At 52.6% G+C, this 14,213-nt stretch overlaps 1 long non-coding RNA gene across 1 annotated transcript; it reads right to left on the bottom strand.

Annotated features, from left to right (window-relative positions):
* Positions 1–4,272: 4,272 nt before the first annotated feature.
* Positions 4,273–8,178, bottom strand: LOC135280139 (uncharacterized). Its single transcript, XR_010347195.1, has 3 exons — positions 8,028–8,178; positions 7,723–7,907; positions 4,273–6,369 (listed from the first exon to the last, which is right to left on the bottom strand). It is a non-coding gene; the product is annotated as an uncharacterized LOC135280139 (long non-coding RNA).
* Positions 8,179–14,213: the final 6,035 nt, after the last annotated feature.

A 14,213-nucleotide genomic window follows, 5' to 3' on the forward strand; every position in this document is an offset into this window, starting at 1 on the left:
ATCCATAACAAGGGGTCTGTAAGGAATCAGTGGCAAGGGATCCATAACAAGGGGCTGCAAGGAATCAGTGACAAGGGATCCATAACAAGGGGGCTGTAAGGAATCAGTGACAAGGGATCCACAACAAGGGGATAAGGAATCAGTGACAAGGGATCCATAACAAGGGGCTGTAAGGAATCAGTGACAAGGGATCCATAACAAGGGGATAAGGAATCAGTGACAAGGGATCCATAACAAGGGGCTGTAAGGAATCAGTGACAAGGGATCCACAACAAGGGGATAAGGAATCAGTGACAAGGGATCCACAACAAGGGGATAAGGAATCAGTGACAAGGGATCCATAACAAGGGGCTGTAAGGAATCAGTGACAAGGGATCCATAACAAGGGGATAAGGAATCAGTGACAAGGGATCCATAACAAGGGGCTGTAAGGAATCAGTGACAAGGGATGCACAACAAGGGGATAAGGAATCAGTGACAAGGGATCCACAACAAGGGGATAAGGAATCAGTGACAAGGGATCCATAACAAGGAGATAAGGAATCAAGGATCCATAACAAGGGGCTGTAAGGAATCAGTGATGAGGGATCCATAACAAGGGGGCTGTAAGGAATCAGTGATGAGGGATCCATAACAAGGGGATAAGGAATCAGTGACAAGGGATCCATAACAAGGGGATAAGGAATCAGTGACAAGGGATCCATAACAAGGGGGCTGTAAGGAATCAGTGACAAGGGATCCATAACAAAGGGGCTGTAAGGAATCAGTGACAAGGGATCCACAACAAGGGGATAAGGAATCAGTGACAAGGGATCCATAACAAGGGGTCTGTAAGGAATCAGTGACAAGGGATCCATAACAAGGGGCTGCAAGGAATCAGTGACAAGGGATCCACAACAAGGGGATAAGGAATCAGTGACAAGGGATCCACAACAAGGGGATAAGGAATCAGTGACAAGGGATCCATAACAAGGGGATAAGGAATCAGTGACAAGGGATCCATAACAAGGAGATAAGGAATCAAGGATCCATAACAAGGGGGCTGTAAGGAATCAGTGATGAGGGATCCATAACAAGGGGGCTGTAAGGAATCAGTGACAAGGGATCCATAACAAAGGGGCTGTAAGGAATCAGTGACAAGGGATCCATAATAAGGGTGCAATAAGGAATCAGTGATGAGGGATCCATAACAAGGGGATAAGGAATCAGTGACAAGGAATCCATAACAAGGGGGCTGTAAGGAATCAGTGATGAGGGATCCATAACAAGGGGGCTGTAAGGAATCAGTGATGAGGGATCCATAACAAGGGGATAAGGAATCAGTGACAAGGGATCCATAACAAAGGGGCCGTAAGGAACAACAGCCAGCAGTGTGGGCAGAGCCCCTTAGTGACACTTCAGACTCCCCTGGGTACCTTCAGAGGCCTCTGAGCTGTGTCCAGGGGCAGGATGGACCTGCAGGAGAAGCTCTCCAGCATGGACCTGCTGTTCCTGAGGTCAGGAATTTTCCATCCCCTGTATGCCCTGCTGCCCTTTGGGATCTCATCCAGCCCCACTGCTGTCACATGGAGATGAGACCATCATGGTGGCTTTAAAGAAGAAAAATACACTCTCTCTCCTGACCTAGTGGAGTTTTACTGTCCCTGAGTTTCCCGGAGGTCCTGGTCACAAAAGCTACATTTTGGAGCGACTCCATGAGCAGAGCATTGCCCCGAGGCAGCAGCAGCTGCTCCAAAATGACCTGCTTTGGGGGCAGGGGTCCCATTTCAAAGGGCCAGGGAATGCTCGGGGACCAGTTCAGCCGCAGCCCCATGAAAAGGCTGAGCTCAGGAAGTGCCCCAGGGCTCCAAACGGCACCTCCAAATTCCCAAGTGCAGATGTTCTTCCCACCCAGCCCTCCCAGCACCCTGCAGCCCAAACCATCGCGTTTGTGGGTCAAATTTCATTAAGAAGGGCCGGATGCTTGGAAGACATCGAACGTTTGTCTCTGGTTATTGTCCGGGTGATTTACATAATGGATTAGCACAGATTAGCCCGGCACTGGGAGAGGCACCGGCTCGCTTTGCATGCTCCACAGGCGAAGGATTCCGGCTGGAAATGGGATGATCTAATAACAGGGATAATTGCTGCTTTATGGACTATAAGTGCTGCCGTGTCAGGGGCTCCTCCGCCTCGACAGTGAGGCCATTGTACAAATTTAAATCCCCCGGTCACCCCACAGCTCTCAGTGACAGCGAGTGGCCCCACAGTGACTTCACGGGGACACCGAACACCTGCACCGCGAGATACCAGCAGCGAATTAATTGATCCAACCCCTTAAAGCTGCTTTCACGGGATCCCCGGTGCTGATATTCCCGCTTTCCCACCCCCCAGAGCTATGCTGGAGCAGGGGAAACTGAGGCAGGAGCCGTTTCCCTTTGCACAAAGTGGAGGGTGGGGTTCCCTTATCACCCCTCAATCTCAGTGCTTTTATCTTTGATTCCCTGAGGGTAAATTCAGGGCTCGACAATTAATTTCTGCTGGGTGTTTTGCACTGCTCAGGAGCCAGCCAAGCCCATACTGTGAATATTACAAAGCTTTTTAGAACAGGAGAGCTTGGCAATTGCGACAGCACTTTTGAATCATTCATAATTTTGCACAGGGGCAACTTCTGTAGGTGTCTTGTTTCCTCTATGTTCATAATGTTTTAGGACTAAAAATAACAAGGAATTGCTGTTCAAAATGTGAACGAGGAATTAGAATTGCCAAGGAACTCGGGAGTCAAACTGTACTGGAGGACATCAGAGCCTGCCCACAGCCGCAGCTCCAAAGCCAATTAATCCCAGGTTAGGCACAGGAAAACGTGTGCCTGGAAAGATTGGGAACCAGCTTCCACCTCCCAGCCAAGCAATATGCAGATGAGTGAGGAGAAGGGGATTTTGGGGAAACTTAGCTGGAGCTCCTTTGTGCCCACAAACACTGCAGTGATGAGGCCAGCTGAGTGCCTGGGCTGCATCCCTCTCCAATTCTCAGGAGGAAAGCACTGCCTTGGGACAGCAGAGCTGCACTCCTGCTCCTCACGGGAGTCTCCTGCCTTGGGAGTGCTTCCCTTGTGAGGCTGCTCCCATGGCTTGGGGCAAAATCCAGGAGAGGTTTAAATATCTCCTGGGGATATTGGATCCCTTCCTGCACAGGGGCTTTGCTGGAGCTGCCTGGGACATTCAGTGGTGACAGTCATGGAGCTGGGGCACAGGAAGGAGCTGCAGCTGCTGGAGCCAGGCCAGAGGAGGCTCCAGGATGAGCAGAGGGATGGAGCAGCTCTGCTGGCAGGAAAGGCTGGCACAGCTGGGAATGTTCACCTGGAGAGGAGAAGCTTTGGGGTGACCTCAGTGTGGCCTTGCAGGGCCTGAAGGAGCCCCAGGAAACATGGAGAGAGACAATTGACAAGGGCTGAAGGGACAGGACACAGGGAATGGCTCCCACTGCCAGAGGGCAGGGAGAGATGGGATATTGGGAATTAGGAATTGTTCCCTGGCAGGGTGGGCAGGCCCTGGCACAGGGTGCCCAGAGCAGCTGTGGCTGCCCCTGGATCCCTGGCAGTGCCCAAGGCCAGGCTGGACAGGGCTTGGAGCAGCCTGGGACAGTGGGAGGTGTCCCTGCCATGGCAGGGAATTGAAATGGGATGAGGTTTAAATTCCCTCTCAACCCAAACCATTCTGGAATTCTCTGACCAGGATTGCTCTGGGCTGGGCTGAGCCAGAGCTGCCCTCAGACCCCTCACAGTGCCCTGGCTGGCTCAGAAGGAGCAGCTGACCCTCCCAGCTGGTGGAGTTGCTGTCCTAAAGCAAAGCCACCCCCTCTGACCCCCCTGGGTTTGGGATCCCCTCAGATTCCTTTCCAAGAGGTCACTGCTGAGATCCTTCCCTGCCTTAGATCCGTCCCTGCCTTAGATCCTTCCCTGCCTTTCCCAAGCCTTGCCCAGCCCCCCCGAGCCATCCTCCATGGCAGGGGTCTGCTCCAGCCCCTTGCCTGATGATTGCTGTGCTGAGCTCTCCTCTGAGCCGAGGGGATGAGGAGAATTCACGTCCTGGAAGTTTCAGCCTCTTCTTTCGGAATTAATTTTGCAAGCTCCTCCTTGGCCCAAGCTCTCTGTGGGCTCAGGCAGAACAGGGCCAGCGAGAGGAGAAAGTCATGTTGCTGGTTAAATCTCCAAAGCAAAAATAATCCATTTTAATGAAGGTTCACAATCTGCAATGAATGTGAAACAATGTTGTCAGCTAAGCTGTTGCATTATTCACTTTTATTTGTACAAGGTCCTTCCATTAATATTTGACTACAAGAGAATGCAATTAAAAATTTTCTACTTGAATAAACCTCTCACCACGGTGTTGGTTAAAGGATAAAACCCTTTTACGGTGGTGGAGAGGGGAATTTAGCACACTGGCACGTGGGTCACACACTGACTCTCATCCTCCTGCACCCCAGGTTTCGTTCCCTGCTCTCATTTTCTGCAGTGTCTTCCCTTCCATCCTCACCCCTCATCGGCTCCTCTGGGCTCCCCTGCTCCCTTCCCTGGCATTTGGAGGATCCCAACGCAATCATTTCCTTCAGAGCAGAGCCAAGACAGGCAGGGCAGGGAGGGGCGATGTGCAGGCTGGTGGGCAGCACCCCCAATCCACAATTCTCCAAATTTTCAGGCTGAGGCAGAGCCCCATTTTCCAGGGAAGGAGTGGGGCTTTGCTTTCGTGTCCAGGGGTGTTTGCTGGCAGGGAGAGATGATTTATTATTTAAATTTTGGCATGCATGGCTGGGCACTGAATTACTTGTAATCTCCCAGGATGGGAGGAAAAAACCTTCTAGGATCAGGGAAGAGAGTTCAGACACGAGCTCAGCTCGTCACAAAAGAGAAGATGTTGGGGACAAGGGACACAAGGATGATATGCAAAGCATGGAGTCACATATAGAAGGATTAGGCACTAATTCCCTTTCCAGAGCATCCAGGAACAAAGAGCTTGTGATGAAAGTAAAGCCACAGAGTTGAGGTGGGCACAGAAGGTTGAAATATGGCCAGGTTTGTACAGATTGGTGGCAGGGAAGAGGACAATCCATGAGCTTGGAACTGTTGGGCCTTTGGGAGGTCCCTCCCTGCTCCCAGGCCCCTTCAGGGAGCTGGGAAGTGCCACCAGGAGATGGACATTCCATTCTGTGCTGCTTCACCTCCTGGAGAGCCCAACACTCCCTGGGAAAAGCATGAGGGAAGTTTGGGAGCCTGGAGGGCAGAGCTGGATGGGATAGAGGGAGAAAATATGTGTGGATATGTGGAAAAGGAGCCTCTGGCCTCAAAAAATGAAGCATAGGAGAGGTTTGGAGCTTCTTTTGGAGCAGAAATTTGGGGGCTGAGAAGGCCAACCTTGGGGGCAGGGAGATGGCCAGAGAACATGGGAGTGTCTCCAGGAGCACGGGAACAACCTTGGAGAGTGACTTCTAGAGGAAAAGGACTCCCAGGAGAGTTTCCACCTCCTCAGGGACTTCCACACAAGCAGAAGAGAAACCAGAGAAGATTTTGGGGAAGAATTGCTCTGGCTCAGCCCATCCAGGTCCAGCATCCAAGATCATCTTTGGTTTTTTGGGAGAATATCTGCCAGGGCATGCAGTGGGCAGAGATCCAACCCCATCCCATGGCATAGCCTGGCTGATCCCTGTGGGAATTCCATACCCTCACCATTAAACCCCACCCAGGAACATTTGCACACCTACATCTGCTTAATGGTTGGATTTGCTCATCTTAAAGGTCTTTTCCAACCTAAACAATTGGGGTTTGTCTCCTTTCAGGACCAAGCAGGACTTGCTGCTGTGCCATAAATTCAGAAAAGCTGCCAGCACTGTCCTCCTCTTCCTGGGATGAACATTTTCACATTTCTGGGACAGCCACAGCTCCTCAGGAGATCTCCTCTCCCGGGATCATCACTGGGGCTGGAGCAGCCCATCCACAGGGATCCCAATGAACGCAAAAACCAACCAGCAGCAACTGCAGGGAGGATTCAGGGAATGTTCTGTGCATGATTCTGCTCTTCCCTTCTCTCCTGCTGGGCTCATCCCTGGCTGTTTGAGGGGAAGGTGGCAGCGACATCCAGAGCTCCAGAGAAGCCACTGGCACCATCTCCAGGCTCTGCTGAGGGGCCCTGGCTGCACCCCTGGAGATTTCACAGCTGCCACATCAAGGGGGGATCAGATCATCCAATCTTCAGGAATGTGCCCATGGAATGCTAAGCAGCACCTCAAGCAAGGCCTGGGAGCGCACAGAGAGGGATCTTCAGACCTTCAATTCACTACGCTTCAACTCTTCCCAGATAAAGTAAGGATTAGGAAGACCATTCATCTTCGGGAGTGCTGTGGAAAATCAGCCCATTATTTGTGTCCCATTAATGTTCTCTGGGCCGGGGAGATGAATAATTCCATCCCCAGCAGCAGATTTGTACAGTGAGGAGTACAGAAGACAAGGGCCCATCCCAAACAATCAGGCTGGAGCAGCATGTGAGGGATGGTTCATGGAATGTGTGCCAGGATTCCAGCCCAGGCCAGGCTCTCCAGGAGGAATGGAGTGCAGCTGCATCCCAATCCCAAAGCATTCCCAGAGAATCATGGACTGGATTGTCTTGGAATGGTCCTTAAAATCACCCAGTGCCACCCTCTGCCATGGCAGGGACACCTCCCACTGTCCCAGGCTGCTCCAAGCCCCAGTGTCCAGCCTGGCCTTGGGCACTGCCAGGGATCCAGGGGCAGCCACAGCTGCTCTGGGCACCCTGTGCCAGGGCCTGCCCACCCTGCCAGGGAACAATTCCTAATTCCCAATATCCCATCCATCCCTGCCCTCTGGCAGTGGGAGCCATTCCCTGTGTCCTGTCCCTGCATCCCTTGTCCCCAGTCCCTCTCCAGCTCTCCTGGAGCCCCTTTAGGCCCTGGCAGGGGCTCTGAGCTCTCCCTGGAGCCTTCTCCTCTCCAGATGAGCACCCCCAGCTCTGCCAGCCTGGGTCCATGGCAGAGGAGCTGGGAAAGGGGCTCAGCCTAGAGAAAAGGAGGCTCAGAAGGAACCTTCTCCAGGAGGGAGGTGCCAGGTTGGAGTCGGGTTCTGCTCCCAGGGAACAAGGGACAAGACAAGAGGAAATGGCCTGCAAGCTCTGCCAGCAGAGGCTCAGGGTGGACATCAGCAGGAGTTTCCCCATGGAAAGGGTGGTCAGCCTTGGCAGGGGCTGCCCAGGGAGGTTTGGAGTGCCCATCCCTGGAGGTGTCCAAGGTAGGGCTGGAGGTGGCACTGAGTGCTCTGGGCTGGGGACAAGGTGGGCATGGGGCACTGCTTGGACTCGATGATCCCGGAGGGCTTTTCCAGCCTCAATGATTCTGGAATTCTGTGAAATACTTTATTTTCATCCAGACCCCTCTCCTCAGGACAGACCCACCCTTCGGTCTGAGGAAACCTCAGAGACAGAGCCCGGAGAATTCCAGGCAGCTGGAAAAGGCAGTGGCTGGACAGGAGCTGGCCGCTCCTCCCGTGCTGGGTGAGGCTCCTGTCCCACCCCCAGAGCTGCTGGGGAAGCCTAAAGGTGCTGAAATCTGGTTATTGAACGATCCGGGAGTGCTGCACTGCTGCTCAGGGAGATTTATCCCCCATCTGTGCTTGTTTTCCTTCCACCGGCACACCTAATAAATATCCCCTTTTAAACCAAAGCACCTCCATTTACAAACCTGTTAGCAGAGCTCTGGCATTTCCCAAGGATTTTGCCTCCAACATCCCCGCCTGCAAGGCCACGTGTTAATCCCCAGAACTCGCTGGGATTTTGCAGGCTGGAGGTCCCTGGTGTTTTTTCCTCTGTTAAAAAGCAGATAATCCAAAATCTTCCAGATGCCCACGCAGGTGAGAGCCAATAATCCTGGGAATTTGAGAGAGCGATTACAAACTGAAATTCCTGTTTTAGACGAGCACATCAAGGCTCAGAAACCTTTCCTGTGCACGTAGGGAAGGGAAAAAAAATTTAAAAATTAAAAATCACCAAATCCCAAAGCCCTGCGAGGCAGTAAGTAAAGTTTGGCAACTTCCAAATGCATTCCCCGTTGTTCCAAGCTGTTCCCTGTGGCTCCCCAGAGGGCTGGTCCATAAAGGATAACAACCTTTGCCTGCTGGGAGCTATTAGCTTAAATGGGAGCGGGCTGCTGCAGCATTTAAGGCTGATTAGAATGGTGTCATTGGATTTGTATGCACTCGGATCCATGCAGATGGATTTCACAAAAATTCCGAGAAATTACATCCAGGAAAGGGAGTTAAAGGGATGTCTCAATGCGTGGCAAGGCTCGCTCGGCTGACTGAAATTGCAAATAGAGGAGAAGGGAAAAGAAAAAGAAAACCACAAGGAAGTGAAAATGAGGCTGGGGAATTTAGGAACAGAATTCCAGGCTCTGGAATGGGCAGATGGATTAGGGATCAAAATAGCCACATATCTCTTCCTCATTTTTGCATTAAATTCAAATGATTTTCATTAGATCTGTGAGCACATTAAATCGTTGCTGTGTTACACATGGAACTGCACAAAATTCGGGATGCGTGGTTACCCTCCGTGCAGGTGTCATCCCTGGATTACACTTCTCCCATCCCAGCATTTCCAGGCATTCCCAGGCCACACTTAGAGCCAGGAAACCTCATCAGCTCAGGTAGCAACCCCCAAATTTCCACATCCTGGGAACAAACAGGGAATTTGTCGCCGGATAAAGCCCCTGACCCAGAAAAGCATCGACCTCTTACAACTCATTTGTCTCTCTTTGATTTGCAAATCTCAGGAATTTTCCACCCCAATCAACTCAGCTCTCACCTGCCCCTGAGAGGGCAAAGCAGTTCCTGCAGCATCTTCTGCTTCAAGGTTTTTGGTTTCTCTCAATGCTTTAGTGGCTCCTTTTGGGGATTTGCTCACCCCTGGAGCTGCTGGAACATTCCCAGCGTTCCCAGACACAGGGAATGAAGCTGGGCTTCCCCAGCCGCCCCGGTGATGCCACCAAGGGTCACTCAGCCAAGCCCAGCGTGCCCAGCACAGGTCAGTCAGAGCTTTCCAGCAGCTTCTTGGTTCCCAGAGCCATTGATGAGCTTCCACTTCATTAAAACAATCGCTAATAAGTGTGGCATTCTACAGGCAGGCTCCCTGCGCCCAAAATCATGGCCTTGGCCTGGTGGGGATGGACCAGGGATGTTGGAATGAGGGAAAGAACAAGCAAGAGTCTTTAAACTGCCTGAAACAGCCTGATGAACACGGCCATCTTCACCCCATCACATTCATCTCCATCCCATCCTTGGGAAGAGCTGGGATACAGAGGGGCACTGCAAACATCCCACTAATTCCGTTGACAAGGCATCATTCCTTGATTTTCCAGCCCCACCAAGGCCCACTTTTCCAGCTCCAAAACCTCCAAAAGGTTTAACCCTTCCTTCCCTTCTCCAAACTCTCCCTGCTTGGATAAACAGTGCCTCAGCCCCCAATAATCCTTTTTTAACATTTAACAAAATCTTTCTCTCCTTCTTAAGGCTTAAGGAGAACAAAAAAAAAAAAAAAAAAAAAAAAAAAAAAAAAGCGCTTTCCCTATTTAGCAACATTCTTGTGATGTTTATTGGAACGGGCTGAAAGAGCTGAGGTTTGAAAATTAGGATCTGGCAAGGAAACAGTGTCCTCAGGGGCCAGAGAACAAACCTCTCTGGGAGGAAAGTGATGGGACCAGCCTTTAAAGGCTGGAAAATTGCAAACCAATGTGCTCAGCAGTATTTTCCTTTATGCAGTTCTTTTATTCTTAAGATGAAAATTGCTCGGGACAAAGGCATGGGTCTCATACCTGGGACAGTGTGCTCCTTCCTCCCCTCTTCCCTGTGAAAATGTGTGCTGCTTTGAAGAGCAGCGATGTTCAGCATGAAGCAAATGCCAACGTGACCATTTTTAATGCAAATTCGCTGCCATCTCTCCCCTCTCCTCTAATGCTGCCTGGGAATGTGTGACAGTGCCTTGGCAGGGCTGTCACTCGGGAAGAACAGGGGCCTGCGGTGCTTTTCCAGGATGAGAAAGTGCCTTGTTGGGTTTCCAGCCTCTGATCCCACCTGGACACAACGGCAAAAGCCTTTTCCAGCCCTCCCTGGGGCTCACTGCTCAGGCACTGTGAGGTTTTAATGAGAGGACAAAGCTGGTGCTGGTGGCATCACTGCGAGGGTGCTCCTGTGGCAGGGCTAGCAACGTACCCCTTGCACAGGCAGGGGTGGGCAAATGTGTCCCCAGTGCCCCTTGCACAGATAGGGGTGGGCAGGGGTGTCCCAGTGCCCCTTTCTTGGGCAGGGATGGGCAGAGGTGTTCCCAGTGTCCCTTTCTTGGATAGGGATGGATAGAGGTGTCCCCAGTGCCCCTTTCTTGGACAGGGGGGGACAGATGTGTCCCCAGTGCCCCTTCCTTGGGCAGGGATGGGCAGGGGTGTCCCCAGTGGCCCCGTGCTTGGGTAGGAGCAGGCGAGGGTGTTCCCCGTGCCTCTGCTTTGTGTCGGGGCAGGCACCGACTCCCGTCCCGCGCCCTCAGCCCCCTCCTCCGCAGCCCGCACGGGGTTAAAGCCTCTCTGCTCTGCCCGGGGGTGGGAATTGCTCCGGAGCCGCTGCCCTGTCCCTGTCCCCGCTCCGGGGGGACGCGGCCGTGCCTTTCCCAGCCGTTCTTCCCACACTTTCCCCGGAGCGGGGCGGGCAGGCGGAGGTTCCCACAGCCCCGCCGGGAGCAGGGGAAGCGCAGCCCCCGGGGCCGGCTCTGGGAGCCGCAGCTCGCCACAGCCCCCTGCTGCCGCAGCCCCGGGCACAGCCCCGGCTCTCTCGGGGGTAAATACCCACAGCGGGAGAGAGTCCGAGTGCCTTTTCCATGGAATTCCATCCCCATCCTGCCCCGAGCAGCCCGCGCTGCTGGGACGCTGCTCGCGCCCTTTGTGACCCGGGTGCACACCTCGGGCGGGGAACCTCTCCCGATCGCTGCTTTGGCACACAAATCATGGAATCTTGGGATGGCACAATCATGGAATGCAATGGAAGGGGCCTTAAAGCTCATCTCAGTCCACCTCATGCCATGGCGGGGACACCTCCCACTGTCCCAGGCTTCTCCAAGCCCCATCCAGCCTGGCCCTGGACACTGCCAGGGATCCAGGGGCAGCCACAGCTGCTCTGGGCACCCTGTGCCAGTGTCACTGCCTGCCAGTGTTCCTGTGCCCATAAAGACACCTGAACACCAGTCCTGGCCTGTGTCACATGGGGGACACCACCCCTGCAGGAGCTGGAGGAGCCCAGGAGCTCCTGCCCCAGCCTTTGGGGCTGCACACCACTCTCTGCAAGTCCTTCACCAGGCCTGCACCCTCCTGCTCCCTGGGGTGGCTCCTGTGCCACAGAAATGCCCATCCTGGCTGCAGCTGCAGAGGGAACTCCAGATGTGAGGGTTCAGCCAGTGATGGGTCACCATTCCCAAAGCCTGGGAGGATTAACGAATTCTTATTAATTAGCCCTGTCTGGGCAGCACACGTGCTACAGCAGGTATGGAGGAAAGGTCATTTCCTCCAGGAGCCCTTGCACCTGGGCTTTGCTGTGGACACGACATTCCCAAGGCAGGCAAGAGGAGGATAGAGAGAAAAGAGCCTGGGAACAGCATCCACTGGGATGGGAAGAGAGCCTGGGAGCAGCATCCAGGAGAGTCCTGCCTGTGGCATCAGGTGACCCCACCTCCGACCAGGACCAAGCTGATTTTCCCACCTGAGGCACACCAGAAGATGGGAGGAGAGCTCCAGGAACTATTCCTGATGCCCAGGGATGATGGGGAGGCCATGGGAAGCGGCTGGGAGAGGCAGCAGGCAGGGAGCAGCCAAGCTGTAATCCCACACCCTTGGCTATTTAATGCTGCTTATTGCAGCCCTCAATTCTCCCTCTCCCTGCAAGACAAATGTGATCAGTGCTCCATGAGCCTGCCCAGCCCTCCCCAGCCCCGCTGCAGCCGGCAGGGAGTTTTGCTGGGGGGCAGGATAAGATTGTGCAGATATAATAACTCCATTCATCACCGGCGAGCGGGGCGGCGAGCAGCACTTTGTAAATGGCTCGGGAAGTTTGGCAGCTCAGATGCCACCAATCTCCCTGACAGGCAATACCAGGGTGCCCTGGAGCCCTGGGGCAGCACAGCCAGGGCAGCCAGAGCTATGGGCACTGTGCCAGCAGGGACTCTGCTGCCCCATGGGGAGAGGATGGAGGGGAAGGCTCTCTCTGCCTTGAGAATCCCGGGAAAGTGCTCAGAGCAGCAGGAGGACAAGTCTGGAGGGGCTCATTCCCCAGGAGTGAGGGATGGTCTGAGGCCAGAGCACCCACAGGTCCCACGGGACCCATCCTCAGCCTCCCACAGATTCTGGGAGCTTTGCAATTAAAATCACAAAATTACAGAAAACCTGGGTTGGGAGAGACCTTAAATATCTCATCCGACCCCTGCCATGGCAGGGACACCTCCCAATGTCCCAGGCTGCTCCAGCCCCAATGTCCAACCTGGCCTGGGACACTGCCAGGGATCCAGGGGCAGCCACAGCTGCTCTGGGCACCTGTGCCAGGGCCTGCCCACCCTGCCAGGGAACAATTCCTAATTCCCAATATCCCATCTCTCCCTGCCTCTGGCAGTGGGAGCCATTCCTTTGTCCTGTCCCTCCAACCCTTGGAAATCACCTCTCCCCACCTTCCTTGTAGTCCTCCTTCAGACACTTGGACCCTGGGGATGTGTTGCCTATGGAAAACCTGGATATCCAAGGATTTGGTGCCTTCCCAGCTCACTCACACACACAAATGCAGCACTGGTCAGTGCATCCCTCCTGTCCCCTCCTGACTCAGAGAAATAACTTCCATCAGCGAAACTGGAAAAGGAATTATGGATGTTTTTTTAAGAAAATGTGCTCCAGCTGCATCCCACATTCGTCCTCGTTGCCTTCAACCCCTGGGAAGTGCAACCCTGCTGCTGACACAGGACTTGGATTCAGGAGCTTTATTAACCCAGATTCCCTGTCCTGATTCCCTTTGCTGATCCAGGACCTGCTGATTTCCATGCCCATCCTACAACCTCCTGTGCATCCCCCCCTGAAAATTCCAGCTTTGCAGAGACACCAGCAAGGAACAAGACTGTTAAACACTGCAGAGATTGTCCATTCCCAACTCAATTTTTTGGCCTACATCCATTTTTAGGGTTTTGGATTCCTTTTCCCAATTTTTAATTATCAAGTTGGTACAGAAGGAACATTGAACCCCACTAGTTTTGCTCCTATCTGTGTTTTTCATTAGAAGCCTGGCATCTCTGGATGAAAATCCAAGGAAGACTTTGTCTTTCCTGACACAAAACAGCCTTCCCAGAGCTTAATAGAAATTTGAGTGAGGCTCTTGCTGCCAAGGATGCAAAAAAAATTGATTTTGTGTGTTCAAATTCACGCCTTATATTTTGCAAAATATTTTCCAAGGGTGAAATTTCCCGTGCTTGCTTTCAGCAGAGTTTGCAGGAATGTGTTGAGCTGCTTCTCCATAGAACAGTGATTACCAATGTTCATTTTCAGGATTAAAATAAAAACAACAAACAAACGATTCTTGTCATTCCACAAAGAATTAGGGAACTGTTGCAGCTTCCTACACACACACACACACACACACAGGGTGTGAGGATTTCTCCACAAAATCCTTGGCACACTGAGGCTGGGTTAAAGGCAAAATAAATAAATAAGTGTATGACACAAATAATTATCCAAATGCCTCGGAGCAGCCCATATTTCAGCAGAGTAATGAAGGCAGGTACTCATTGTGCTCTGTCAAACCAAACAACTCACTTTTAGTATTCCTGCAGTGTTTTCTTCCAGGTAAGCACTATATTTACTTCTAGAATGCTATGGAGGCACTATATCTACTTCTACATTCCCCCTGCTTTTTATATTTTAGGGGAATGGCATTACAGGTGCATTAAATATGGAGATGGAGGAGCATTACTTGGAATATTCAAGGTTCTCCTCATGCTGGGAGCACAGGGTGAAGATCTCCTGCCCGAGGGAGGGAGAGAAAATCCAGGGGTTTGGATCAGCTCCCCCACCTGAACATGTGGGAAGAGTCAGAGGGAGAAGAGAGGAGAGGTTTTCAGGCACAGGAGGAGGAATTGGGTGAGTTCTTACAAATACTGAGGGGTCAC

The sequence above is a fragment of the Passer domesticus genome, chromosome 13, assembly GCF_036417665.1.
Source record: "Passer domesticus isolate bPasDom1 chromosome 13, bPasDom1.hap1, whole genome shotgun sequence".
NCBI lineage: Eukaryota > Metazoa > Chordata > Aves > Passeriformes > Passeridae > Passer > Passer domesticus.